The following is a 27,917-nucleotide window of genomic DNA, read 5'->3' on the forward strand; positions in this document are numbered from 1 at the left end:
ACTCAAAAAAAAATACATTACATGTTCACAAATGTATGTATAAACATAAAAAATCTCCATGAAATCTAATCAAAATCACATTTATTAGTTTCCAGATTAAAACATTTGCAAAAAAACAAAAACAAACAAACATCCAAACATTATGCAAGTGAAAACCTTGAACAATTCCCAGGCATGTTTCCTCAACAATGCCTTATCTGCATTTCCATACTTGCACCGCTAGTCTTTGAACGCCATGTCTAACGGCCAGCGACTAGCGTTGGAGCAGATTGGGGGCTGCTCCCAGCACTGTCTTCGAGACGGTCAGTCTTCTTCGCTGCCTCTGAAAGGAGCCTGAGCTTCTATCGCGAGGCAGAAATGGGGAGCAGAGTGGGGGAGATAGGGAGGGGGTGGGGGGAAGGGAGGGTAAAGAGAGCAATGAAGGTCAAAGCCCGTCATGGCTGCAGGTGGCTGTCCCCCCCTTCCCTCCATCCTCCACCCTTCCCCACCTCCGCCTCTCTTAGTAACCCATTCTCCACACACAGCTTTCTCACTCTCTAAACTCATACACTAAGTCTGCCTTACACACACATACACATGCACACACACATTTATCACTGTATTTCATTTTATTCTCCCACACATTCCCCAGACTCCATTCATTTCTGTTAGTTCTCTCTCTCCCACATACACACACACGCGCGCATAAGCATGCACGTATACACACACACACACACACACACACACTCCACTGTTGTTTTGATCCTTCATTCAACCAATAGGAATCTTCATCTGAATGTTCACAGGAAGAGGAGCTGCGGGAAGTTCAGATAGGGACACCAATGAATGAACAGAAACTAAAGCTGTTTAGCAACATGGGCGCATTCCCCTTGAAATTAAGAAAATATGCGTTATCTGTGGATGATTTTGAAAAGGAGATTAAATATTTCTCAAGTGAGATTCTGTCAAAAGATACGAGCATTTAATACTTTACCTGCAGCAGATATCTCTACTCATGTCTTCATTTAGAATGATTTCAGATATGTTGATTCTGGAAGTTAATGCTAATGGAGAGTCCAAGAGGAGACCAAGAAGGAAACGCACATCCACCATCTTTAAACATCTTTATCGCCTTATACAAAAGATATCTTATGACCTCTTAAATCGTCTTCACATTTGCACTAGGTGGTTATCGGCAGATAAGCCGATAATTATTTACACAGGAAATGAAGACGTTGGTGTACATCCTCTAGTGTGAAAGACATACTGAGAATGCAATATATAATATATAAGGTATTTCCAGTCAAAATAGACTGGAAAAGTAACGCGGAATAAAAACAAGAATGTTAAGCAAGTTTTAAGTTAACATTATATTTTATTGACTTTTACACTGCAATACTTTCTCATTCGTAAATGTTTTACAGTGTTACATAACATATTTCACACAGGAAGACTAAGCATAGGTAAATTACTGATACAGCAAGGTTTTAAAGGGCCAGAGTTACCGTTTGAAAACCACAAAATTTCTCTGTCATACTAATTTTTAAGTGTTTTTATTTTTCCGTGTCTATATGGAGTGACACAGTCCTGTTCCTCCTCAACTTGTTGCTACGCACTGGTGGACTGCTGGCTGAAAAAAAATCCTACTACACTTTCCCTTTGATTACAATAAAGACAATTTAGGTGGGTAGGGAAATACTTTCAGACAGGAGAAACAAGAACAGTCAATAAGCATAAGAGAAAACACAAGAAAAAGTGCAATAATCAATATGCTATGTAATCTTAGACAGTAGGATTAAATAGTTTTCAGTTTAAAATAAGTTCCATATTTTTTATGATTTTTTGTTAATAGTGTGAAACCATAACATATTTTCATTTTTCAGTTATCGTACCTAACAATCTGATGCCAGCCCGTGCCTACAAACAGTGGCAGTTTCAGCATTAACTGCACCTTTTGGTGAGCTCCAAAAACATTTCTCTGTTAAAAATGAGATCTTGTGTTTTTTTTTTTTTGTTTTTTTTTTATATATACATGGTGAATCCGTTTTCAAGGGTTTATTTTGTCGAATAGTATCTCTTATTGCTGATCTGCTCTTTATAGACTAGCAAAAATTTAACAGGCTGATATTATGCTTTATCAGTCAGACCACCTGCTAAAGTGGCCAGACTGCAATTTGCTGCTTAGCAGACACTAGTTTCACAGTAGCTGTGAGAGCTAATGCTTCTTTAATTTCCAAATCACAACTATCTATTGGAATTTCTTTATTGTACATAAGAAACATACAGTAGCCTTCTTCCAGCTAGCTGACCACCAGTGCACAGCACCAAGTGGGGGGAGGTGCATTGCTGCTTTACTCTATGCTCTATAAACCTCTTATCAGTTCTTTAATTTCTCTGGTATTTCATTCAACTTTAAACCATAACAATAGTATGACAGGATTTTATGGGAGATTTTGAAGCCGTAAGTTTTTTTTAAAACTTTGGTGTACATCAATATCTCTTGGCCTATTGGTCCAAAGAAAACTACAGAAACTTAAACTTACTGAAGAGAGTGTGGGATGCATCAAGTAAAGTATCAGTGTATATATCTCTGCACACAAAAGGGCCCCATCCTGCTATGACCTCTCCTACCATCCTCCTCCTCCCCTACTGTGTCATTTACCCACAGTTTCTGAATGCTTCCTACGGCCAGAGTGGAATCTGCTCAGAGGTGCCCAGGCTTTGTGGCGGAAACATAATTAAAGTGGTGAAAGATGTAAAAGGTGAAGAATAGGGATGACATCAGGCCAATTTCACACTTGGCACTCGAATGGCTAGGTCCAAGCCAGGACTCTTGCCTCGCAACACAGATCAAAGCCCACTGTCAACGCACCAGTGCAGGAAAAAAAAAGAGGCAAAAGGACACCTAACTATGCTAATCCCCAGGACGAATATATTTTAATCTTGTTAGAATACAAGTTAATGCCGTGGCTCAGTGGCTGAACTTTTTTTTTTTTTTTTTTGCAAGAATGAGAGGTGGACAGAACTACGTTTACCTTTTCTACACGAGGTGCCTCTGTACTGCCGAATAAACAGCCAAAGTCTGAACAAACTTTCTTTTGGACATACTCGCCATATTATCAAGCTGCATACTGTACAGGCAGCAGATACTGTAGAGGTCCCAAGCCATTGAAAAGGCAAGCAACAGTTTTATTAAGAACAACGATGGGAGGGGGAAAAAAAAGTGTCAGTGACCCTATTTGAATCCCCACTAGGGCATCTAACATGCAAAGGAAATGAGTATTTTGTGGGCCAGTTTGTCCCCTCTCACACTGAGCCCTCCTTTCTAAAAGCACCTTGGTAACCCTTGATCTCTCATGTATGGAAGTCAGGGTACTGGGGCCTGCAGAAGTTGACTGGGCAGACAATAGGAAGTGGATGCATTCTGGTAAAAGTCACACCCAAGCAACTCTCATTTCACACACAGGGTTTGAGTGACCCTTGAAGAAGGATCCAGAACTTTTAAGCTCAAATTCTTTGGGTCACTTAGAAAACACACCTGTGGACTGTTTTTTTATGCTAGCAGCACATTTGATCTACAATGGACTTTTATTAATCTTGTTTTCTGCTCATTAAGAAGTAGAACTAATGTAATTAATTTCAGTGTTGTTTGTAATAAACATCAGATTCACATTCTCTAGTTTGTAGACCAATTTTGACCAAGTTTGAGCACACTGAAAATTAAGCTTTTTATTTATGTATTTTTTTAACTCAGTGATCAGTGGGGTTAAACACCAACCCCTTTGTGATCCTATGTGGACAGGCATGTGTAGACAATGTATATATATATATATATATATATATATATATATATATATATATATATATATATATATATATATATATATATATATATATATATATATATATATATATGGACCAAAAAATTATACAACATACTTAATTTTCAAAAATATTTCCTGATTTGAGTCTCAAGGGTAAAACAAAGAAAATATTTGCAAATACTGGACCAGCAGGAATCACTATGAATAATAATATGGCGATTATAAAATAAATCACAGTAAAGGCAAAATCAACTAGTAATTGAAGATTTTTTTGTGATGTTTATTATGATGATGCTGCTTATGATGATGGTGATGATGATGACAGTCATGGGAAAAAAAAGTTCAAAACTAAGTGGACATAAAATGCTATAAAGTTATTTATAGATAGACAATAAATTAATATGAACTTATGGATGAGAAATGTAGAGTTTGAACATTATCCAAATATTTTGCAATACTTATTTTAATTATATAAGTTAAGAGTAAAACTTATAGAAACTTGGAATAAGAGAAACATACTTAAATTTTTGTGATTTTTGTGGCAATTATGAGTCATTATACGTAATGTAAAAAGTACTGCAAACTATCAAAACTCTAAAGCATAAAGTTTGTCGCCATAAAAGTAATGCAAACAAGGAAGGAGCAAAACTTTTAGTAAATTTAATCAAGTTTTTTGGTGGGAGGTTTTAGTCAAGATCCCATAAGTAATTAGGAAATGTAATACAAACTAGAAATAAGTGAAACTGATCATGTATATTATTGAATTATTGTGTGAATAAGCTAAAAGTGAAGAGAATACAAACATAGGTACATAATGTTATCAAGATATTTTGTATTTTTGGTAAACTTTTGGGAAGTTATAAAAAACTACAGATTTGCAAAAATGACTGAAAGACTATGTTGCATTTATTGTGATTACCATATAAATCAAAAGTAAATAATGAATGGGTGTTAGACATTATAAGGTGTTTATGGCAAAGGCAATACAAGCTGTGAAAAAAGTAACACAAACTAGGAATATACATTAAGTAACTTTTAATAAAATATTTTGTGGTACTTATGGCGATATTAATGTAACTTACAATAACCATAATACAAACTAAGGAGAATGAAACTGGTTTAAATTTTTATCAAGGCATTTTATGATATTTATGGTAATAACAATAAAAATTACATTAAAAATGTATTTGGCAAAACATTTGCATGTAATCAGACTACACAAAAAATAAGAGTTATCTATTATCAAATAGACAACTTCACTACAACAGTTCCATTCAGTGGTGATACTAAGTTGCTTAATGCTACATAATTGCATTTAGTAAAATTTTGAGACATAGCTCTCAAGAAAAACAATGGTGAAAATAACTTAACTTAAACAGCAAAATTAATTATCAACAGTTTATTGTTATCATTATCTCTTTTTTCCCCAAAAAACTGTATTTTTACTAATCTATTTTACGCATTATACAATCTAGAACCTTCAAACATAGGTTTTGCTCTGAAAGTAAAGCTTGTACGTTATCAAGTAGTGAGCTTCAGTGCCCCAATTACATGATGCAGTTCAACTGAGCTGATAAACAGAGCACTGTCAAATTTGAAAACACAACTGAAGGACTGGTTGAGGCTCTTATGCAGCTGACTTTGTAGGTACAGTTCAAATTGCGAGATTCATAATAAACTGACTTCTAGATTTACAGTTCCATCAAATTCAATTCAGTTCAATTCAGTCGATTAACGTAGCACAAATTCACAACAGCTGTCATCTCAAGGCCTATTTTTATGCCAACAGGTTCAATTCATAAGCAGTTATTTACAATTTATTTCGATCACATTCATTCCAACACAATCAAATTATATAGTCAGATGCAGTGTAATTTAATCCCACTGTAATATCTGACAATCCCAGTATTCTGTAAATGATACAATATTAATATCACACAGTTTTTTTGTGTCTGCTTATAATTTGAATTATTGATTAATTAAAAAATGGTTTTGTCCAGAATAACTCTTTAATTTTATAGATTAGTAGATATGTATATCTATATGCAGTGCAGGGCAGATTTTTTTCCTAATCTTTCTCCATCTCAGCAGGATTTTGGAAGAAATTAGAGCACTTTACAGGTAAAATTGGACACAAGTTATATGCTGTTGATTCCTGGTGCTTAGACAGAAATGTTTATGTTTTTGAAATAACAAGATAACACGGATAAATGTTTCTTGGTATTTATACTTAAATTTAAAACAAAAAATATTTTACTATTTAATTACTCATTTTAAAACTGAAAATTTGGCATTAATTCTGCAGCTGAAATACTATACCACGTTGATTAATAATAATTCAATATAATTTTTATTGTGATACAATAACCAAAGCGAAAATATTAAATAAACGCGTACAAGAGTTTACTAGAAATTCTTAGATTAAAATTTTTGATGAAACTTTTACAGTTCTAATATTAACTTAATAATTAGTGGGGCTATCAGCGCAGGTTACGTCTGCAGTCAGCTGCTTGCAGACTTGCCAAATGTTGTTGAAATACAGAGCTACCTCATTAATTTCCTGTTTTTGTTGTGGCTGGAAATATTTCAAATTTTGCTTTCCCATAAAAGCTGAAAAGGTGTAGTAGCATTCTTTAAGCCAGTTGAATGGCAGTGTGCAGTGATACAAGTTAGAGGGGAACTGCAATATTATGCCAAAGAAAACTTTCTCCGACATGTCATTAAAAGGACTGTAAACTACACCAGCTTTGCGTGCATGCCCAAAATGTTTTTGGAACATTGAAACTGTAACTCTTAGCACCGTGGTATACCTTGATACTGGTAACCAGTCTATATTTACCAGTAATTAAACAATTATCAACATTTTGTCATTTTGGTGTGCAACCCTGAATATTAGTTTAGAGTAACTACACACCTCAAAACATAAACTTCAACATATGTTACGTTCAAAACTATGTGAAATCCTAACGTTTTTAACCTAAAACTTCTGCTTTGGATTAACCAAGCACTATTCCAAAGCTAGGTTTGGGTGTCCTGTTCTGTATTTAATGCATGAAAGAAAATGCTATTACTGGTTACAAAAAATTAGCTCAGGTAGGTTTGTAAAACATAGTTGTCACAAGGGACACAAGTGCATATTAAGCTATGAAAAACATCAGTGTATTAAGTTATGAGGTGCATTACAGTTTCATAAGTCAAGGGAGTCTAGGCAGTAGAAAGTAGATCTCTTGAGCAGATTGGTTGCTTCTTATATTACATTCTCCTTACACATACTAAATAAAGATGTAGCTACAATGTACAGTCATGCCAGTTCAGGCCTGCTTTTTACTGAGTTCATGTTGCTTGCTGACACACAGCTAGACAGGGTCAAGGATACATCTGACTCACCTCAGACCTCTGCTTTCCCCCCGGAGAATGGCCTGTCACTCACTTTATGGTTACGGATCATAGCTGACAGAGGCACAAAGTGAGAGCTCGATGCTGCATCAACAGCACCAACATCATCGCCAAAAAACCCCATCCTTAGTGTGACATCTTCCTCCTAGTCCACCAACACAGCTCTCTCTGCACTGTGGAAAGGGGAAAAAAAACAACATTCACACACCGAGAGCTAATAATAAAGTGTCATTCAGCGAGAGTGGGGAAGAGCTAAAAATAATGAAATATAGACATTTACCTTTAAATTCTGCACACTGATGCTTGAATATAGGAAGTCTAGCAATAGAGTTGTTAAGAGGTGGCAGCCAATGCTGCAAAGCTTTAAAATGACAGGGTATATTTCTTAATTTAAGCTTTTCGCACAGACTGGGTGTAAAAATGTTCAGTGTTAAGCTTAGTGAAACAGCGTCAAGTTGCTGCAGAAGATAGCCTTTAATTAGTGAGATGACAAAATAATCACATTCATAGAGATGTTAGCCTAGGAGCAAAGGGCTTCGCCAATCTGTGATCTTTGCATTTTGTTCTTTTTTTAGTGATTAAAATGAATGTGGACTTGAAATAATTTCAGATGCCTAAATTAAGATGTCAAGCACATATACATTGCATACATAATTTGAATACTTTCAATTTTAAAATGATACATAGTAAAAAAAATAAAATAAAAATTTGATGAGCTACCATTTACGATATAGCAACAATATGCAATGAATCATTAAAAAATTAAAACAATCTTGCCAACACGCTGGACAAATAGCAGTAGTGTTATTGCATAATGAGACTGAACACTGAAATGAAGATATTAGTATTGGATTAATAGATTTTTGGAACTAATGGAGTAAATTTCCTGATTTTTTTAACTTTTGCACTAGCTTAATGAACAACATACAGTTAGTTTTTGGTATTTTGTAAGGAGCAAAAACTGGTGGAAGTGTGCACCCCTACTACATTAAATATCTTTGTTGAGCCTGAATTACAGCAAAATTTAGTAACGGACATGTATAAAAGTGTACTGATGCATCAAAATCCATGCTGAAAATCAAAATCCATAAATCCAAAAAAAATGAAGGTCACAGACAATTTTCACACATATTTCAAAGGATATGTGCAGATGAAAAATAAATAACATTTGTTTCAATAATTTAGATCAGCGTCTACACCTTTAAGAAAGCAAGAATTTGGTGCAGAAGAACTCAACACAACCCCACGTTGCAGCCGGTGCGCAGTAAAAATCTGCTGGTGTCTCAATTCTAAAGATTTATTACAAGTCTGGGGTTTTGGGGTGTATTAGATCTGAAGATTTAAATGTATCGTAAAATTCAATAAAGTCATGTAAAAAAGACCTTAGCTTTTTCATAAATTTAGATGCTACGCCGTTGGACGTAACTCTGGACCCAGATGGACGCAATTTAGCCAAAAACATTGTTCTCGTTGTTGAGAACGTTGTTGAGTTGGCATACGAGACGAGGCGAGCTGCAGCTCAGCCGATCGTGGTTGCTCACTGAGTGGGCGTCTCCCTGCTTTTTTTCCGTTACCCTCTCACTCATTTTGTTGCATGCTGCCATTTTAACTCACTCCTGAATGGCAGGCGAGAGGGCGTGGCTGGTGATGGCGGCAGCCATGATGGTGAAATCACCGGTGCAGCTCCTGTGCAGAGGCTTCATCAATCAGGTTCTGAATAGACTCTATACTATAATTTACATTCGAACCCAGGTACTGTGTTCGAATGGCACAGGTACTGTGTAGGCATGAGACGTTTCACTGAGGACAGGGCGTGAGATTTCTATCACAAATAAAAATGTATTCATTACGCTTTTCTAATTTCACAACATTTGCTTTTGAGTCATTTTGAATCATCTAGATAAAAGACAACTATGTACAGAAACAACTGAGATCCTGTGTCAGTAATACATAATTAAAATCAATGCGAATATATTTTCTTATGAAAATAAAAACATCTTTTTACCATTGTAATTTTACATTATTTAAAAAAAAATCAATCAAGGCTACTTAAACGAAAACCTCACTAATTTCACATCTTGTGCACAAATTAAGGCGATCATGACGTTAAAAAGCCAAACTTCAACTTAAAAATAACCTGATTAAAAACAGTAGTTTTTAACACAATGGCTCTTCAAAATTGGGAAGACAAGAGAACATTTATTCAAGTATTGCATGTGTTTTTTTATCAGTGCTGAAAAAAAATTGGGGTCAGTCCTTACTATTCATTTAAAATAAATTAAATTAAACCATTTACATAATTTATGATTAACCATTCAAGGATGGCCACATAGTTGAAGGTCTGTTAATTCCAAGTCTGCAGAATTAGAAAGACAAGAGAACATATCAGTAAAGAACTGTAACTATTTTAACTATATCACTCATATCACAATGATGGCAAACCTAACTATTCTAAAACAAGTGTAACTGAGCAATTACTAACTTATAATGTACATTTTAAAAAAATTGTAATTTACTATTTTGAGTTACCTACAGAGTTGAGGACCTTTGACTTAGTCATTTTTGACTTCCTGTTTCCCTGTATAAACATGATGTGGCACTGAGGCAAATTTCTCTTAGTCAACATTTAAAATGGATAAAACAATAAATATGCTTTGATAAAATCTTTTTTTTTTCTTGCAGTAGCATAATTTAAAACCTAAAAGGATCAAACGTTATGCCGAGTACAGTTATTCAGAGGGCAAAATTAAACATACAGTCATGATTGTTTTATTAAAAATACCTCTTCAAAGTGGGAAAGACAGGAAAACATGGCATTAAATGAAATAAATATGCTAAAATAAAGGCTAGTGGCCTAAATTTGCCCATTAGAACAGTCCTCAATAATGCAAATGTTTAAAACAGCTGGAGCTGTGGCACATAAGCCAAAGAACAGACCAAAGTTTATCTTGTCACCACAGTGAATAGGATAGCAAAGAAGCTCTCTATTAAAGAACTGTAACAATGAATGATACCATATAGTCAACAAGTCTCCATAGCAACTATCCTTTTTACTTCTTTTTCAATAACAAGAGATTTAGTGGCTACTTACTGCAAATTTAGAAAAAAAAATTACTCCACAAGTGCATCCAGGTTGTGTCCAATAAAACAGTTTTCAAATCACAATGCAATTCTATGTTTGATTTAAAATATATAAGGCAGTAAATTCATGCCTGTGGCCTTTCTAAGCAGCATGTGTTTAATGTGGGTTGCATCCACATGCTGCCTCACTTCCCCACCTCCAACTCTGAAAATTATAAAGAAAAAAACTGTCTTCCTTGACTGACCACAGCATCTCCTAACCAACTATGTTTGAGGTCAAAGTTCACTATGTCCCCTTGGCAACACCACAGCAACTAGAAACAACGGTGTCTAGACAGGTCATGGTGCCCCCTCTCTTTCCCCAGGAGTGCCAGCATCCCCCCCCCCTCCCCTTCCATTCCTGGCTCTTTCCGGAAGGAGGTGTCAGTGGCAGCCAAGTACAGGGTAAACAGGGCATGGTTTAGGGGAGGGGGTGGCCTTTGGCCCGCATGGGGTCGCATCAGCACCTCCACCCTCCATTGATCAAAGATGAGGATCCTCCTCACCAGGACCTTGGTCAAAAGAAGGCAGGGTCGGGAGATGAACCCTGCGTTTCTGTAATCTAGACGTGTCCAGGCCCAATTGTCTCCTTTCACGGCCCAAAATGGACCCTTCCGGTGCTGCTGATTACATTAGGGAGGACAACCTTTTTTCACACAGGGGCTCCCAGACAAAGAGGCTCTTCCATGCTCCTCGCCATCTGGTCCCCAAAATAACAGAAAAGGTCCCAGGAAAGAAAAGAAAAAGGAAAGGGGTAAAAAAAAGAGCCCAGCAAGCACACAGCTTTAACTGAAAGAAACGCTGTTTGAATAGATGGGATGGCTGGACAGTTAAGCAAACATACAGTAAAGCCTCATGTTTAAGCGGAGATTGGAAGCCAATCTACATCAGCAAATAAAGCAGCATACGTGGGCTCCGATAAGTAGGTCTGTAAACAGAGAGATGTGCCACCGACACACACAAATACCACTGCCACAAAAGTATGGAGAGTCTCCATCAGCTTACAGTGAGCCATGGTACCAGTGTTGGTTTTTACACAAATGGCACCCTGGGTAAAAATCCTTTTTCACAAACTTGGATGAGATTATGTTTTATCAATAAAAGTTTTAGAAAATTAAAACACCATTTTTGCAAATAATTTGTAATGAGTGTCAAAAAGGGTTTAAATTGCTGAAATATTGTGCTTTCCATTAAAATAAAGAATTGGAAATGTATTTTTTTTCTGTTTTCTAAAAATAAAAAAGTTTGAAAATATCAAAGTTTTATTTTAAAGAATCTCTGCGCAATGTGTAATAATACACTTAGCTAACTAAATACTTTTAGATTTTAAACTAAAGTCAAACTGGCATCTATAAGTTAAAGGGCCATTTAGATTAAAGGAAGATTTCTTCGCAAATACCAACGTTAGCATTATTAACCAGCCAAAGTGTGTCAGTGTTTTCTCTTGCAGTCTCAGCACAGAGTATTTTCTTACAGTCAGGTCAAAAATTAAGCAATAAGGAGTAAAAGATATTGAATTACCCCAAATATAAGATGTTTTGAAATGTTTGAAACAAGTAAGTCAATAAAAAAGTATATAAATAATTTGTTACACCCTCTGCAGTTTGGCACCCTTGACAGAGGGCTATTACGTCAATATTAGAAAGTGTCACTAAATAAGCTTTATTATTTAGTAATTTTCAAGCATAAAATGTTGAAATGTTAAAATGCTATAGAAAAAAAGAACCCGGTATTTCTTAGGATATTCCTACATGTCTGTATCACACCATAATATACAATTATATTCAATAAATTGGAACCTTCCAATGAGACTCATTTGTCAGTTTAAAAGTAATTTTAAAAATAACCATTCTGTATTAAAAATATTTTTTATTGGTCTGATGTAATATTGTAATCTTAGCTATTAACATAGTTACCAGAAATAAAGGCTTAAAAACATCAGTATGTGCAACGAATCTATATGATGTCTTTCACTTAGTGAACTGAGTTGCTAAAAAAAGCACTTTTAAATGATATCCTAATTTCCTGAATACACCTGTGTACAAAAGCACTAAAATATTTAATAAAATTAATTGATTCAATGTTTGGTTGACCCCTGACCACGGGACGCCCTGGGTGGTGAGCCTTATCAATGATTTGAAAAACTGATGACCAATACTAGTAGATGTTAGATGAAAATAGTGTTAAAAAATAATGACATATAAAAATTTGGAAAAAAGAATTAAGAAGTGAAATCAAACAAATCGGCATCATTTAAGATGTAGTAGAGTTTGAAAAGTTCAGAGTTTCAACTAATTGACTGTTGACTGATTTGCATCATTAATTACGCTTGCTATGGCTTCAGTTTGCGATTTATAAATCGGCTTTTAAGTAATTTTCCTTTAGTTGCAACACCTTTAACCTGATTTAAACCCTAATGTTTCCTGTGCTATTTGACCTATGGAGCAGACGATGTCAGCATCAAAACTCCATAAAGCGCAAGTGTTCGGCAAAAAAAAAAGTCAGAATTTTAATACGAATTGGCATAAAAATGTATCTTCAGATAAAAGAAAATGTCTCCATGTATACTTTCAGAGACTTATTTAGGTTTCATTTTTGCTGCTCTAACATCAGATCATTCTGAAGCACCCTACATTTTTCAACAGTTTAAAAAATTATTCATCTTTGAAACCGACAACTTGATGACTCCCCACTGCCCTCTTTTGAAGATTATGTCCAATTTAAAATCCTGCACATCTTTGTTGAGAGTGTAATAATGTGCTCTGCTCACTTCACTAACCTCCTTAAAAAGGTGTTCATGTTCAACATGCAGTCACTGCAGGTATGATACCCTGAGTTATATTGTCACACAAATATATAACCTGGGATTTCTGAAGCTTTATTTAGCTAATGCTTGATTATGTGCTCTGTTGTGCATGGCCTGGTTTTTTTCTCTCAGTTTGAGCTCAGAAGAAAATTTGGAGAATAAACAACCTCATTAGTGGCAGAGGTGATGCTGCCCTTGTTCTTGAATGGTTTTGTTGGGGGGGAAAAAAAGGATGATGTGCAGCACTGGTGAGGAAACTTGTTTCATATAACTACAAGTGTGATTTTGTTTTTTAATTGTGCTGTTCTAAAAACAATCATTTGTTGGGTTCCAAAAGATTTGCAAAACTTAAAATTTAATTGCCAACTACCAGTCCTAAAATCGTCTATTTTAGTCATATTTACACATGCACCCAGCAAGATTACCATTATAATTTGTCACCAAACTCTTTTTTTAAAGAATGCACCTTATACTTAAGGTTTTAGATTTCAAAAGGAAGAATTAGAGAAATTCACTTTGCAGGAACAAAACGCATAAATTATTAAGACACTTGCATGTTTTTGTAGATAAGAAACTCCCAGAATATCTACAGTGAAAACAGACAAAACTTTGACAATGTTATTTTTATCAATGCTTCAAAACAGAATGAAAAATTTGAATCTCTACATATTTAATACATATGGTAACATCTTTTTAAAATTGTCTTACTTTTACCTAAAAACTAAAATTTAAGAATTAAAGCACCCTCCACTTTTATTGATATCCGCAGTAAAGATGTATAAAAAGCCTTGAAATAAATGTATATTTTATTGCAGAGGCATGATTTTACACTGAAAAATTTAGAATAATCCAACCTTTAATTTGAGTACATTTAAACCGTGGGACAAAAAAAAAATCACTTGTTATGAAATACTAATTTTCAACAAAAATCAATGGTCTCTTCCCCCTTGTTTTGGTGCCTCTAACAACGGCTATAAGATGAGTAACAAGTATTTTTTTAATGCATGGTGTTTTAAGGTAATATGATGAGAAAGGTAAAGGTAAAGAAAAAAAAACCTAAAAGGTCACTGTTGCAGAACTATGGCAAAGAGTGGTGCCTTAGGGTCACTCTCTCACAACATTTTCTCAATTAAAAAATGTAATTTAAAATCTGTAAATTGTTCAAAAAAAGCCAGTAAAAATTGGATGCTCTTTAAGAAACTCTGTTACATGCTGTATTATCAACACAGTCCAAAATGGTCACACAGCATATTTCTGCAAGGTAGTCTGAAAGAAAGAAAAAATCAATGAAATCAACTGCCTTTGGGCTTTCTTGACAGCTATACCCTGGGTGCAACGGAAATTAGTGTCAGTGTCTTAAAAGACCTGCATGAACACATGACAACAAGCTTCTCCCTTCCCAGCTATAACTGCAGCAGCATCCTGATGTGTTCATCTGTTTACAGAGGAAGCAGTTTTCTAGCCTAATGATATGCAAAAAGAAAAACGAAAGAGGGTAACCTGCAAGGCTTCTACTTCATGACGTAAAGTAGTCCAAAAAAAAGAGAAAAAGCTACGTTTTCTTCTCTATAAGTATGACTCGGACATGCCATTGCACGACACAAGAGTTTTGATACCGCACATTTTTGCTTACCATCGTACCCTTGTAAAAAATGAAACATATTTCACATTTCGGGTGGTTTAGTGATTTGCATTGCAATTACTGCCAAAAGCAGCAAGACAAAAGTTCAATACAGCAAAGATGTGCATAGAATGACCGACTAGCAAGGGTCAAAAAATATTTATGTCTGCAGCACCTTCTGTATTTATTAGCACACTTGGTGAAGGTGCACAAAATTTTTTTTTAATTAAATACATCTTTTATTGCATCAGCATAGTTTCATAAAAAGGGAAGTAGATTGGTATATGTCAGCTTTGGAGATTTTTTTTAACTTCCATCACTATTCTTTTCAAAGTGCTTTGTGGTAGGATGAACTTGAGTCATTTTCCCATCTTGTTCAAAATAGCTCTAGATGTTTTAACCTGTTTCATTATTGCTCTGACTATAAATATGTTGTAGATAGCGAAAGGATAAGTGAATACTTTTTTTTGCCATATATCTTGACCTAAAACATTAAAACACATCCATCCTACATGAGTGTTATGTTCTCTAATCTTACCCATTTTGAAAAGTGGCTAATTAAAATGAATGTGTACACTCTCAAGAAACAGGGTCTCACACATGACTAATTAAAGGTTCAATTTAAAAAAAGTAAAGTATAATCAAAGAAAAATACTTTTGATGCATTTACTTTGTGAATAGTTTATTTTCACACGTGTTATCTTGGTAGAAAAATGTCTTTTCATGCAGAATCTTTTGAGTAAATCAATAAATGTACTCAAACTAAACGTTGGATTTTCAATTTTTTTGTATGAAATAATGCTACTGCAGCAAAATATTATTGGGTTTTATGCAAATATGTTAATTGACTTAACCTTAAAAAAAAAACGGTTGAGAAAATTAACCCTCTGTGTCACATTCCTCTATCCTTCAGAGAAAGAGGAAGTCATGGAGTACTTATTGAAAGTTATTCTATACTGCCTATGACCAAATTAGAATAGTAAAGTATAAAATACATAATTATTTTATTTTATAGAAATAGTTAGAGGTGCCACCAGTTTAAATGATTATTCTATTTTACATTGTTTGATTCACTTTTATCAACGGTAGACATGGAAGGATATCAGTAAAAAATTATATTAAGGATTTAAAAGAGTTAGAGTTTCTGTTACACTTTTCTTAGCATTTTAAATCCTTTTAATGACAGGCATCAGAGAAACTGCATGGATTATCATGTAGCCAATCTGTAGCCCTGCATTGCCAGTCTCCTACCTGACTGTGCACTGATAGTCAGCTGACTGAAAGAGAGCTACAAAATGTTTTCCCCATGTTGCAAGAAAGACAAATTCAGTTGTTTGGAAATAGTGACAGAAAATCCCAAGAAAACTAAAGGAGTACCAGTCATCACTCATATTAAGGTAAGACTGCTGTCAAGTTGCAGTTGCGTGTTTGTTAAACAGCTGTAAGTTGGTTCTGTTACTCTATAATGAGCAGAATGTCAAAATATGACATTCTGATTATATGCTGAGCAATTATTGTTTTAATTTATATCAAACTAACAGCCAAGATAACATTTTGACAACATTAATGTGCAGCATGCTATTTCAACATCTCATTATTTTAGCATTAGTGAGAATGATGGTTGATTTTTTTTCTGTTTTGAAGAAAACAACAGATAATAAATACTGTTTCCAAAGTAAAATAAAATAATATGCAATATGAGCAAACCAAATTCCATTGAGCTTTCTGTGCCTTTGCACCATTTAAAAGTAAAACATAGTTCTCTATGTACTCAGGTGACTGTCCTGTTTTGAAATTCATGAACTGTTTTGCATGTTTTTCTTCTGCTTGAATAAAACAAAGTGGCAGTGTAAACATATCTGGTGCAGTTCCAGCCAAAAATGAAGCAAACCCAAGCACTGGCGTACAGTACTTACACAACAATACTATCTGGGGTATAGTCCCACACCCTTCTAAAAATGTCCCCAAAAAACCCACACATTTTAAATTTGCACAAAAAAGAGTTACGAGAAGCACAAAAGCTCCTCCTGCAGATCAGAATAAAGACAAATATCTCCAAGTTAATCACACAGCAGAATAAAATCTTCAAAACACACATATTTCTCCCTTTGTTGTCATCTCACTGAAGAGTTTCCCCACTTTTTACTGTCAATGCGTCATTATACAGTCAATCTCTCAATCTTTTCTATTCAGCTTTTAATCATTTTATTTCTTTAGTTAAAGCTAATCTAATGAACAATAAGCATCTAAAGTCCAATCCACCAAGGAGTCATTGCACATATGTGTGGTGGGGGTTACACAGACACCAGCTCAGCATCTCAACAGTGTGGAAGTGAGTGCGACATCTAAAGAGGGCAGGTGGTGCCAGTCGAGTGAAGTGCATGAGTGCAGTCCCAGTATGTAATGTCTGAACTACATAATTAGATATTTTTCCTTGGCGATCTTCAAATTATGTCATCAGGACTTATGGAGAACTCATTAGTCAGTGTAGCAAACAAACTGGAAATAGCTCTCAATCCTTTGGAGACATGCAAAACGTATTCCAGGGAGGAATTGGAATCGCTGTGTGAAACCAACAAGAACCAACATGACACCTGGCGTTTTACAGCTCAGAGTGGTTTGTTGCACGCTGCTAAGCACAGTGGTGAGGAGTGCTTCTTAATTGTACAGATTTGAGTTTACTCACAAAAATCACGTACGGCTGTCCAGAAAATGCTACAGCCACTACTGTTTTCTTTTGTTAACTAAATTTGCTTTTAAAAAACAAAGGAAAGAAAAGAAACTTTGTTCTATTTGAATATAAATTTTAACACCCATTATCTTTTACAGTGTACAAGTATTAGCGATTTCAGAAATGAAACATTAGTCTCAGCAGAACTATTTGAAGAAATGACAGTAATTTAATTCTGGTAAAGACGTTGTCCCACATAGAAATACATTTCTATAGAAACATAGATGTGTAAGATGAGCACTTTTTAAAAATATATATATATACGGAACACATATTTTTTATATTCTATGTTGCATCTTCAGACAGATGTTGAAAAGAATTGCTCCTTACATCATGCAGTTGATACCAAAATTTTATATTGTGCAATAAGATTAGAGCCTTGACTATAATGTGTTAATTTTGATTAATTACATAAACTTTAATGTAAAAAAAAAAAAAAATCACAATATTAATTGCAATATGGTTGCGATTATTATTGTGAACCACAAAGGTGGTTGGAAACTGTATTCGTGCATTTCTGCCTATAAAGCAGGATTCTCAAACAACAGTGATGGACAACAAAGCCACTTTTGCATCACTGGGGATTAATTTTTGCTTCAAAAAGCGATCGAACAGGACGCTGGGGGAAAAAAACGTGTTCTAGTTGTGTTAAACGGAGCTGTCCTAAAATACTATTTCAGTGCATAACATGTTGCAGTCCACAGTTTACACTGTAAGCTGGCCATTATCCACAGTAGCACTTGTCCTGTACTGACATTGCCTGAAAGCCACTCAGCATTGAGGAAGCTCCAAGGGGCAAATAAAAAAGCCAGATTGTAGTTTGCAAATACACACAGACACAAAGACCTTCATTTTTGGAGACACATCCTGTGGTCTGATGGAACTAAAGTGGAACTGTTTGGCCATAATGACCAGCATTATATCTGTAAGAACAATGGGAGATATTGAAGGGACATCTAAAGACATCAGCCAGGAAGTTAAAGCTCCAGTTCAGATTGGTTTTCCAAATGGGCAATAAACACACTGCCCATGAAAATACAAGGACAACAAAGTTAGTCTTCCTGACCAGGAAGAATGACAGAAGAATTTATTCACATATCAAGTTGTATTTAATCAAGAACAGTAACTGCAAAGAACATGGCAGCTAAACAAAAACACCAAGAAGAATGGAATCCAATAGAAACTGGACTCTTGTCTAAAGTTACTTTTTTTGAAGGAGGTAAGGTGTGCATTTTGAGACAAGCTGACACCTAGATGGGGGCCCATTAAAATGCTGCTTTGGGGTTGGTGCTGGAAACAGCCTGCTGTGCCTCAGATTTACAGCTAACACAGGCATGTTCCTGTCTATGTCCCATTTAAAACTTCACAACAATATCTGTGGTCCTTTCCTGTTATGTTTTTCAAATTTTAAACTCAGACGCATGCTTTTGTAAAATGACATTTTGTAAAATGACAAAGTTCAGCCACGTGAAACTCTGTCACCAAACCACTAAACAAAAGGTGACGTTTTTCTATTGCTTCCTTCTCTGAGTCTACTTTTATTATAGTTCTGCACTTTGAGATCATACTTGGGTTTAGTTATGTGTTTTTGTCAAGCTCAGGATCTTAACTCATCACCGTGACCTCCAGTTCCAGGGTTTGGCACCAACCAGAAAAAAAGGCATAATACGTAACATTTGATTTGGTTAGGTGATACTTAATTAACTATGAGGGAAATCCAAATAAATAAACATACTGTATAATCTCATTTATTCATTCTTTGTTTGTGCACATTTGTCCTTGCAAGCTCATGGGGGTTCTGGTGCCCAACTCCAGTAGTCACTGGGAAGATGCCAATTCATCCCAGGGCAACAAAGAGTTAACCACACCTGCATATTTAAGAACAATTTTATAGAGGCCAATCAACTAAAGAGTCATGTTTTTGGACCATAGGAGGAAGCCAGAGTACCCAGAGAGAAACTACACATGCATGCAGAAAGAAACTCACAAAAGAAGAAGAAAATATAACCTAAAAAATTGTCTTGTTGAGTTTGTTTTTATTCTAAAAGTAGAAGATGCTGATTTAAAACACAGAATACAGCAAATCTTCTCCCCATAAAAATATGAGTCACGGTTGTCTTTATTGTTTTTCTTATTATTTGACCCACAAGTTTGCTTTATCTGCAGTGTGTTTGATGCAACCCTGTAATTGGGAGTATTGTTGTTCATGACGACAGGCAAGTCAGCACAGTCACAAAAATTTGGGTTGCAAACAGACATCAGCAGACATTGACCTTGCTGGGCAGCTACATTTGACTAAATTTAAATCACACAGGCTTGACAGTGGAGTAGACTGTAAAGCAGGCTGGGAGATAAATGTTTGTCCTAAGGTTCTCTCCTGTTTCATAGTTGGGTTGTTTTGTGAAGAACAACAATTTTTCAGTAGAAGTAAAAGTATTTTAATATTTTTTTTATGAGAAAAATTTTATCTTTCCTTAAGTTTTTCCAAAGCGGGCTTGTGAATTGTTGGTATGTATGGGTAGACTTAATTTTACATCATAATGACTAATTCTGATATTTTGCCACCAAATATTTTGTGCACAATAAACCAAAACACACTAGGAATGCAACAATTTCTTCTGTGTTTCTTAATGCACTGTACTAAATGCTTAAAGTGATAAAGAAGATTTTGATTGGTATTAAATATTAGCCATAAGCTTAATGCAAGAACCACGGACATTTCACACTTTATGAAAATCTCAGAGTACAGATCTCCTGGGAAGTTCCATGCCAGAAAAAGAGCAGAAATGACAACATTCTTCTCTTTCCAGAATTAACTATGCCCCATTAACATTTCTAAACAATTAAATAACACTCATTGGACACCACATAAGAAAAAGTTTAGCCCAGGGGATATTTTGAGGGAAAACTTCGAGAACGCTCAATCCAGTGCAGCGGAAAAAGAATTTTTACACAGCCCGAGGAGAGAAAACACATTTTTCAGTTCTTACAACATATGTACAAGCATGTAATAGTCGAAATAAACAAAAAGAACAAATATTTCTAAAAAATAAGGTTTGCTACATGCAATTAGCAGCAAAAATCAACCAAGAAATTGGTTCAGCCAGCCATTATTCTATTTCATCATGTGAGGCGTTCTGCTCTCACATGGTGTTTATTTGACATGTTATATAAATGAAGGCATGCATCAGCAAAGTAAAACTTTAGAACTGGCATAAGGCCGTGAAAGATGGAGCAAGAATTTTAGTTTGCATCCAGCTTATATTAGTATCGCAATAGTCGCTAAACTAGGATGCCCCAGTGCAGGTGTTAGACAATGTCTCCCACCGAGTGCATGAAGCTGTTGTTGAAATGGAGAGCTCCTACAGTGACAAACTACATCACCCTAGACACACAGTGGAGCATTACCAGAGTTCCTTCCTCAGAGCAGCTGTAAGACTTTATAACCATCACTTCCCCCAAAAAACGAAGTCTTTATAATGCCTTTATCATAGACAGCTTGCTAGAAAACTGCATGGCTGATGCGTTTATATGGGTCGTAATGTAAATGCATTTATCGACTAAGCAAGGCTAAAGAAATGTCATAAACCCACTCATTGAGAAAGATGCAAAGAGAATTTAAGTGTACATCCAGCTTAAATGATCTTAACAACAGCGTTAAGATCAAACAAAAAGTGGGGTGTTGTTCATTTTACTGCTTCACTAATTTGCACCTTCACAGTTTTGGCCATTGTGTACACAACTCACTGGTGTAAAGACATCAACAGTATGACCTGTAGATATTTTTAATCGTATATTTGAGAAATTGATAAAGAATTCTTATTCAAATTAAAAGTTTAAGTAAACAAACTTGAATAATTAATTAAAGTGTGTTTTAGCAGCGAATTATAATTTCTATGTGGAAAAAAATTATTTAAAAAAATCTATCCAAACTGAAAGGTGTGAAAATTGCATACATTTCAAAAGTGTTGGTAACTGAGCTTTTTTCAATGAACAACAGCTATATTAAAACATTACTGAATAAATTTGTCTAGTAAAAGCTTGTGAGAACTGGTGTAACATCTGCACTTTGGAAATCACACCTTGTCCTCACTTTCAAAGTGACATGTGCTCTGACCTAAGAGTCTAAGAAAACATTTTAAAGAGGGTCATTAGTTACCAGTTAAAGACAATAATTGCCTATTGATGAAGATGAAAGGACTCTAAGGAAAACAATGTGGAAATGGGCTGCTACCATTCACATCGCAGTCGGATTCCAGAGGTTAGAAGCTAAGTCCTGCTGATAGTCTCAAAGGGCAATACGCTGAGCACTGAGAACTTCAGTGTGACTGTTTGGAAGCATAGCCACAGTTTAGGCGCACAAACATGAAAAATATCAATTTCACATTTGGCTTAACGCTTTCACACTTTGTGTCATTGACACCAAGAGGGAAGGACTGCGGAAGACAAAACACAGCTCCTGGATAAGGATCATGTTAATGCCTATCAATTAGGATCAAAAAGGGATTAACCGGCATGGTTGCAGCGGTGGGATGGGAGCCCGTGCAAAGTCACTGAATGCTTGGGGTCGCACCCCCGACTTCATTAGGCCTGACCTTTCCATGCCATTGTGTGACAGCAGAGACCCTGCAGTCGATGGGTGCAGCCTGAGCCACCTCAGAGGGCTTTCTGAGTCGAATATGAGACACGCAAAACTGGCTGTTTGAGATCAGTGAAATATAAAATATTCCTCTTCAAAGTCCAGGGAGACTTATTAGGTTACTGCAACTTAGTGCAGGTGGGTATTTACTCATCAAGCCCCCAAGCTTCTTGCAAAGAAAATCATTTTCTTTTCTCACCTTGGAGAGAAGTGAGATTTACTAATTAGTCATGGCGCAGCCTCCCCTGAACTATGATGTACCGCGGGGATGACGAACTCAACTCTGCCGTGCTGTCTTAATTCACAAAAAAAAAGGTCAAATGGCTAAAGTGAAAGCAGGTATTCAAGGTGTGTTGGAATAAGCCCCAATTAAAGAAAAATGCAGGCAATACTGCCAATTCTCACAAGTCTGACTTTGATGGTAACTTTGAGCAAATCCCCTGAACTGGAGGTGTGTATGTGTGTGTGTGTGTGTGTCAGGAGAGAATTGATGCTCCTGTTAGAAACACATTTCAAATATTTCCCTCAGAATTTGAAAAACTATAAGGAGAACCCTGACGTCAGCATCAATGCTGACACTGGGAGTCTGTGCCTCCTTTCCTAGAGATCCGCAAATATCTTCTTTTACGATGTAGCGTTGAAAGATTTATCAATTTCTGTTTTTTAGAAGCATCTGATTAATTTTCATTCTTTCCAATAACAACAGAATGTTTGTTGTTGATATTTTACCAAAAAGGTTAGTCCATCAGTATGACTTTAGTCAAACCACAGCACTTTCCTTTTGCTGTAAATTGTTCTTTAAGTTTGTAATGTAATGTTTAATGTGTTGTGTAGAAAGCTGGCACAAAACAAAGTCTATCAAACTTAGTTATTGACCAATACTACTATAGCTGTTAGTGAAGTATAAAAAATGCGGATCGTATTTTGCCCAACTCTCTCCCTTTTTTGCTACAAGAAATCTGTGTAGTTTTTTTAAACTCCTTTCGGTTATGGTATTTACACCAAATAAGTGGTTAAGTGAAGACTAAACTAGCCCTAAAGATATGTCTACCACTTGTTTATTGTTCTAAAAATCTGATAGATTGTTATGATTTCTAATCAAATTAAAATGTGATTTTATTCTACTGACTATATAAACCCATTAATCTGGTCATGATAATTTTCAATACTCTAACATCAAATGTAAAAATGTGGTAGAGAGCAAAAACATCCAAGTTAAGAGTATCTATTCCAACCAAAGCAGATAGTATCATTTCATCAATTAATTTTTTTTTTTTGAGAGTCAAATTTTTTGTCAACTTTTTAAATCAATCTTTTATTGACAAAGCAAACTATTTATACATAGCATGCTTGTTAGTGTGCTTGAAAGAAATACATTCTCCATGAAACACTACAGCTGGCCTCTGTTAGACTCCAGGGTGCTAGAAAATTGTACATTGCATAGTCTTTCTTCATTTGAAAGGCATCACTCCAGCTATATCTTTTTACTTAGTAAATACCAAGAACTCAATAAAACCTAAAGACTTTTTAAAGATGGCAGAAGTTTGTCTGAGACAAGGAGAATATCTTGCTGAGAAGAAACGTTGCAATGAGCAGTGGTCTTCCTGACTTAGCCAGCCTTCCTCGAGTCGTTTAAATGCTTGTGGATGGGCACGTTCCTTGTTAAAGTCAGGTCAGATTTGAAGACAAATGAGAATAGGGAGTATTTTGCTGAAGCTGTCACTGCTGCAGCTTTTTGGCAGAGGGGAGCGGACATGCAACACGTGCACATCTGAAGAGTGGCAGGATCACAAACAGTGCAACGACAGCGGGGCAAACACCCAACATTTAGTCTGTTGACAGCAAAATCACTTACCTTTCCAAAAAGCTCGAAAATAGCAGATTACGCTTGCACTATAATCAATGTAAGAGCGACATGCTGTAATTAATGTGGTCCTAATATTCATTCATTATTTTGCGGCTTCAGCAGAAAGACAGAACCTGTGGTTAACCAAACAACAGTCAGATGTGTTAACTCAAGATGGCTTTAAGACGCAGAAATTTTATTTAGAAAAATCCATCTGATAAAAAAATATTTTCAAACATAAAATGTTTGAAAATGATCAACGCTAAACAGTTAAAAAAGAGAAAAGAAATCAGTTAAAGAGCAACAGCGGTTTATTCTCTGCATATTTTTGTGCTCCAAACAAACTTAAATCCTAAATCGCGTAATGTTTTCAATAATTCAACATTAAAAGACATAAACTGGAACTATAAAAATGCATTGAAATGAATGTGGTGAAGTTATCTCCCATTCTTACAAAAGCCAAGAAATTGTACGTTTAATAAGGGAAAAGCTGATTAGTATGACATTAAGCTATACGTTGGGAACAGGGAATTCCTGCATATGCATGAGCCCCAAAAATGAGCTTTTTCTCTCACTTTTTGCGTGACTACAGAGAGGAGACTACACTTGACGTTATGGACAGCCACTGTTGTGCTACGTGGCATCAGAACCCAGTCTGGCTTTCATACAAAGTCTTAACAGTGGACGAAAACAAGAAGGAGGGTCTCCTAAACCTCCACATCACTCAATTAAGTTAGATTAAATCACAGTCTACTGTATTTTCCACAAAATCTTGATAAGGCCTCTTTTTACTTCAACGTACATGCCCAAAATAATGTAACCTCGTTATCGTTCAAATCTTTAATTTTTAACTATTGAAACCTAACACGCAAATACCATCAGTTAGTTGCTGTGTTTTCTTTGAATAAAAAAAAAATCGTTTAATATGAATAAAATATTTTGTGAATTAAGTAATTAGATTTAAAATGAAAATAAATGCATAAATATGCGCGCATAAATCTGTAAGCAAAAAAAAAGATATGAACCGTTAAACAATAAATATGGCAATATATCTTAAAATTTTATACTGGGATACTGAACGATGAAATGATACAATATTTCTTTTTGCATTATGTCGTCTTTCTGATACATGACTTGCTGCACTGTTAAAATCTATTTTATTTATCATGTAAATATTTTTTACAATTAAGTTTTTATAAGCTGTAAGTCAAAACTTAGCTACAGTTAAGGAAGGAGTTTTTTTATACTGGTTTAGAAAACTCAAAATAAAAGAAAATTCACAGTCAAAGTATTTTTTGATATTTAAATGGCTCCTTTAAAAACACTTAATTTAATTAATTAACAAATGGCTTGTATAATTTCTGTAATGTAATTAGTAAAAAAACAAAGATGCATGGCATATATCATATAGCAATCGATTTCATTTTATAACAACATGTAATTGCGGTATATAATAAGATTTAAATACTGCTTCGAAATGTTTGAAACTTTAATTTCTACGTATTTTAATTCATTGTATCAAAAGTTGAATAGCTTACATAAGATCATGTTTAAAATTCAGAAAATTCACAAAGGTTTTAATTATAACAGCATAAAATAAACATAATTATTTGTGCTGCCGTCAATAAAAATTTAACTTATTAACTATTAACCACATTTCTATTAATGCATCCGTTCGTGCATAATTGTTTTTGAAATATCTTCTGATGAAAAGTTTGTGTGGTGCATGAAAGTTGTAGGATTTTCTTCAAGGGCTTAGGCTGCAAGTTCAGATTCTTCTCTCTAAAAGCTTGAGTACAGTTTATCTCAACTGCCACGAAGTAAAATGGACGCTGATGGCTTTGAGATAAAGGCTAAGACCAACCCAGGGTCTCAGTTGCGCAGTTGTGGGCCCAAGCAAGTGGACCCAAGCTTTGCCAGACTACCAGAAGACATTCTGAAGTACACACAAGGTATTCATTTGAAATGTCCCACGACGGCGTCAGAGAAGACTGCGTCATCATGCAGCAAGAACTGCTGAGATAAACACGCCACCATTTTCACCAGGCAGCGACTGTTGCTGCGGATGCTTTTCCAGAGGGCCGTGCTTTGAAACGTGCTCGGATTTAACTCTGCTCGCGCTCAGAAATAGACCCAGAAAAATCCTTTCATTAAACCTCAGGAAGCATTAGAGCCAAGATGAAAGCCTGTTTTTCATCAGACATCGTCACGATGTTGGACCTCATGACCTCACTGTGGGTGGAGACAGCAAGCCAATAGAAAACAAGGGAGGATGCTTCGGAGTGCTTCTGGCATCAGCGTTTTTCAACCGAGCCTCAAGTGAAAGTTACGAGTTTCATATCCATGATTATGTCATGAAGAGATAAAAAAAAATCACCCTTGATAAAAACCAATCACAGTTGAGAAGTGAGCGATGGCGACGGTGCTGATTAGCCAAATTTTCAGCTGTGCAGCGTACAGAAGCGGCATTGCAGTTCCAGAGCTCGACCTCTGCAAACACCGTTGTGTGCCGTGGAGTGATATTTCCCTCAGGCAATCATATTCAATGGCTGCAGCGCCGTAAAGCCTTCCTAGAATTGCTTTACTCCATTTTAAATTTACCCAGATGTGCTTTAATGAAAAGGTCAACGCATGATCTTACCATTTGTTGACAGGAAATCATAACTGTCAGTGTCAGCGGCTGCAAGAAAAGCAAAAACATGGATCAGCTGTGAGAATGAAGTGCTAGCAAACAAGTGTGAGACAGTGTGGAAGATTTGGCAGTAAGCACAAAAACAAACATTTACAAATAAAATATTTTTCGCTGTCGTAGCGACAGCGTAAACATCCTAAACTACATCTACTGTCAGTCTTAAAAATAGAAAAACTAATTTGTATTTAAGGTCAACTGCTTGTTTTCGTAAAAATAAAATAAATTTGATTTAATTTTTAACGTTTAAATTATAAAAAAAGGTTGCAAATGCTTCTTTCTGGAACATATAATGCAGGACATGTATGCAAAATAATTTTATTTTGAAGAGATGCATTTCTATAATTTATCATCTAAACACCAGCCGCATTTATTAGAGAAATTTTTACTTATTTATAATGAAGTTATAGGTTTAGTTATAGAAGTATACGTTATACGTTCTTCCAAAACTATCTTTTGTGCATAATTTATTCCCACGAAAATTTTTTTAATAATCCACGTTTGTCAATTTATTGCTGAAAACACAAGAATTAATAGACGAGCCTGAAAACACCTCCACTACTTTTCTCAGAGAAACTCGGGACCTGTAAAAACTTCTGCATGTTTTCAAAGGCGGCTTCATGCCTCAGTAAACAACACAATCAGCAAGCACTCAGAAACCATTAAAGCAACCAGGACCACAAGAGATTAAAGGAGCTCCTCTGACGGCAGATGAGTATGCACTAAGTAGATGATAATGAAGAGATCTGTCCAGACTGGTCAATGATATGGCAAACAGATAAACATCACAGACTCAGTGATTGGATGTAACTTGTAATGTCAGACGGACGCTCGGAGCACTTTTTTAAGCCAAAGTTAATTTCAGCTACTTGCATTACTCCCTCAGAAAAAAAAGTTGTAAAGGAAAAAAAAAACGTTCAACTTCAGGACAGGTTTTTTTTTTTGTTTGTTTTATATTAATGATTATACAAGCTCTAAAGAACACAATTTATTGCATAATATCATTTTTTACAGCGCATCAAGGTTTATATTTACTTCCACGAAACCAGCTGCTGTATTCCTCTTTTTTTTAAAAATACTGTAAATTACTACTGTAAATAAACTTTGTCCTTAATCACATACCTTCTAATAACAGAATTTTGTAAGTAGCAAATTTGTTAAAAATTCGACAAAATACACACAAATACAGTGAAATTAATTCTGTCCCGCTACATAGTGGACTCTAGTAGGTCAGGATATTTTTCAATAACATTTAGCTATAGGTCT

The 27,917-nt window shown here is 35.4% G+C and overlaps 1 long non-coding RNA gene across 4 annotated transcripts in view; it reads right to left on the bottom strand.

The window, feature by feature from the left end:
- The window catches only part of LOC103456903 (uncharacterized), a 59,893-nt gene that overhangs the window by 19,013 nt on the left and 12,963 nt on the right, over positions 1 to 27,917 (bottom strand). For 3 of the 4 annotated variants that reach the window (XR_014085398.1, XR_014085400.1, XR_014085399.1), the window contains exons 8-10: positions 26,604 to 26,642; positions 7,191 to 7,372; positions 65 to 341 (exon numbers count right to left, since the gene is read on the bottom strand). This is a non-coding gene — a long non-coding RNA (uncharacterized LOC103456903). Of the gene's footprint in view, positions 1 to 64; positions 342 to 7,190; positions 7,373 to 26,603; positions 26,643 to 27,917 lie in introns of those variants that run through there. The other variant, XR_014085401.1, reaches the window with a different exon arrangement.

The sequence above is a fragment of the Poecilia reticulata genome, chromosome 20 (assembly GCF_904066995.2).
Source record: "Poecilia reticulata chromosome 20, P_reticulata-male-v2, whole genome shotgun sequence".
Taxonomy (NCBI): Eukaryota; Metazoa; Chordata; class Actinopteri; order Cyprinodontiformes; family Poeciliidae; genus Poecilia; species Poecilia reticulata.